This window comes from Vigna unguiculata, chromosome 9 (assembly GCF_037176805.1).
Source record: "Vigna unguiculata cultivar grain cowpea cultivar isolate G323 ecotype 2 chromosome 9, ASM3717680v1, whole genome shotgun sequence".
Classification (NCBI taxonomy): Eukaryota; Viridiplantae; Streptophyta; class Magnoliopsida; order Fabales; family Fabaceae; genus Vigna; species Vigna unguiculata.
The window spans coordinates 14,956,830-14,960,146 of NC_140800.1; the positions used below are offsets into that span (position 1 = coordinate 14,956,830).

Here is a 3,317-nt window from a genome sequence, read left to right on the forward strand (position 1 = left end):
CCTCAAATGCCCACTCTTTCACTCTAATTTCGTGCCCTTGCAAACCCTCAGAAAACTAACCTTCCAAAACCTCTTTTCTCTCTCCCAAGTTGCCTTTTAAAGGTGCCTTAAGGTGGGTTAATGAAAAAAAAACGAAATTGGATTTATTGTAGGCTTAATTGCTATTCAAGACCATTAGTTGGCGGTTTTTCAGCCCCATTTTGGCTACCCCTTCTGCTAGGGTTTTCTCTAACTGTTCACATTCACTCTAAGCTAAACTTGGCAAAAATAAAGGTTAATTCTTGTCTATCAAGGTTTGAACCCGTGACCTTCCATTCATAAGGCCAAAGCACAACCACTATGCCAATTCACATTTGGTGATAACTATTATAATCTTATAATCATGATATCAATCACTATTCACAAGTATATTATCAAAATAAGAACAAATCAAATAACACATAAATGGCATACATAGGACTCGAACCCAAGTTCTTTCACACAATCAAAGTACTCTCAACCACTTGAGCTAGTACTTTTCCACGTCATATCAAACAACATTTAATGCTATAAAGGCTCTTCCTACCCGCATTAATTAATTAATTAGTTTTGGCGGGTCTTAGACTGGATGCTGGCTGAATATCTGGAACCAGAGGGGAGGGAGAAATGGGTTCCACAGCTTATACCTGAGCATAACAATCAGATGCATATGTACTTCCTACAACATAGTTAGTGCAACCTGATTGTATAACATCAAAGTCAATAGGTAAAACATCCAACGAGTCAAACTCAGTAGATTCAACATTATCCACATCATATTCAGCATCATCAGAATCAGAATCAGAATCAGAATCAGAATCAAGAACATCAATGCATGCAAATTCAGATAACTCAGACACAGATGAATGTTTTAATGCATGCAAAGAGTGGAAATCAGAAATAATTCCATCAACAACATCATCAATAATATCAATATGAAAAATAGAGTGATCCTCAGAAGGATGTTTCATGACATCCAGAATGTTAAATCGCACAACAATATCATCAAAATCCATGGACAAAGTACCTGCATGGACATCAATTTTGGTTTGTGCAGTTTTCAAAAATGGTCTGCCTAAAATGATTGGTGCAGAACCATCCCTCTTCCATATCAAGAATGTAAAAATTAGCAGGGAAAATCAACTCACCAACACGAACCAAAACATCATCAACCAAACTTGCGGGGTGGGCAACACTTCTATTTGCCAACTGAATCACCACACCCGTAGGTTACAGGGGTCAAAGAGAAAGAGATTTAAAAATAGATAGAGGCATTACATTTATTGAAGCACCAAGATCAAGCATTGCATTTTCAAATTTATTGTTACCTATGATGCAAGGTACACAAAATGTACTTGGGTCCTTGCACTTCTCGGGAATCTGAGGAACAGATTTACCTATCAATGCTGACACATTTCTCCCCATGCTGATCTTTTCGCTTCCCTTTAGCCTCCTCTTGTGCGTGCATAGCTCCTTCAAAAATTTTGCATATCTGGGAATTTGTTTAATGGCATCCAACAAAGGTATGTTCACCTCCACCTTCCTGAATGTTTCTAAGATCTCCTTGTCAACCTTTTCCATCTTTTTGCTTGGAATGGCTCTTGGAGGGAAAGGAAGAGGTATGGAAGGTGTAGCAGTAGAGGTGGAAGGCGAAGAAGTCACACCAGTTGCATGAGCATCATCATGCTTTCTCTGAAGTTTAGCAGTAGGGTCTACTTCCTTTGGAGGTGTAGGCTTAGGAGTGGGAACTTCAATGTTCTTCCCAGATCTCAATGTAATGGCACTCACATTCCTCGAATTTTCCACCGTCTGTGATGGAAGCTTGTCAGAATTCTGAGCTTGTGCCTGGTTTAGCTGAGTGGCCATCTGCCCCATTTGATTTGTGAAACTCTGGATTGAGGCCCTAGTCTCCTATTGGAATTGCATATTTTGAAGGGTCATCATCCTGACTAACTCCTCCAATGAAGTAGAAGAAGAAGGTGTAGGTGCTGCAGCAGGAGCTGGTGTGGGTGCAGGTGGAACATGAGCAGCTTGTGGTGGTGCAACTCTTTGTTGTGGAGGTGGTTGCACATTTTGAAATTGTTGGGGCTGCTGCTAGTTACCCTGGTTTCCCCATCTCAAATTAGGGTGATTCCTCCATCCTGGGTTATATCTGTTTGTTGACAAATCATGGTTATGTTGTTGATGTTGGGGCCTATTGTTGTTGAAAATATTTGTTGCATAGGCCTGAGGGGTATCCACTAGTGTAGAAGAAGAAGCAGCAGCTTGTTGTTGCAATACTGGGCAAGAATCTGTAAAATGATCAATAGATGTACAAAGGCCACAAACTCTTGCAGCTGGAGCTCTCTGATTGGAAGCAAGTTGATTGACCAGTGAGGTAAGAGCATCAATCTTACTTTCCAACTTCTTCGTGTACTCGGCTGCCCCTACATCATGAACACCTCTAACAACTATGGCATCACTCCTTGTGCCAAATTGTTGAGAATTTGAAGCCATGTTCTCTATTAGTTGTCTGGCTGCAGCTGGGGTTATGTTACCAAAGGCACCACCACTTGCGGCATCAATCATATTTCGATCCATGTGGTACAAGCCTTTATAAAAGTACTGCAGAAGGAGATGTTCAGAGATCTGATGGTGTGGGCAGCTTGAACAGAGATTCTTGAACCACTCCCAGTACTCATAAAAGGGTCTCCCCAGATTGCTGCTTGATGCCAGAAATCTCCTTCCTTATGGTTTTTGTCCTTGAAGCAGGGAAGAACTTGGCAAGGAACAATCTCTTCAGGTCATCCCAGCTTGTGATGGACCTAGGTGCTAGGTAGTACAATCAGTCTTTCGCATTACCCTGCAAGGAATGAGGGAAAGCCTTCAAGTATACATGGTCCTCTTGGACATCTGCAGGCTTCATGGTGGAACAGACGACATGAAACTGCTTCAAGTGTTTGCACGGGTCCGCACCTGCAAGACCATGAAACTTTGGCAACAAGTGTATTAAACCAGTTTTCAGCACATATGGAACCTCCTCCTTGGGGTATTGAATGCATAAACTATCATAAGTAAACTCTGATGCAGTGAGCTCACTCATGGTTCTCTCATGAGGTGGAGGAGGTTGAGCCATGTTATCAGTATGAAAATCAAAATGCTCAAAATAAACAGTATGCTCAGAATGCAAAGAATGAGGAGTGTCAGGAGTATGATGAGAATCAGAAGAGTCAGGAAAAGTCACTGAATATCCAGCATGCAAAGATGGATTCCTAAGATGCCTACTTCCTTTGTGGAATGTCCTATCAATCTCAGGGTCA

At 41.5% G+C, this 3,317-nt stretch overlaps 1 non-coding gene across 1 annotated transcript; it reads left to right on the forward strand.

The window, feature by feature from the left end:
• The first annotated feature begins 2,644 nt into the window (after positions 1-2,644).
• Positions 2,645-2,752, forward strand: LOC146883597 (small nucleolar RNA R71). The gene has a single exon (XR_014984743.1). It is a non-coding gene; the product is annotated as a small nucleolar RNA R71 (small nucleolar RNA).
• Positions 2,753-3,317: the final 565 nt, after the last annotated feature.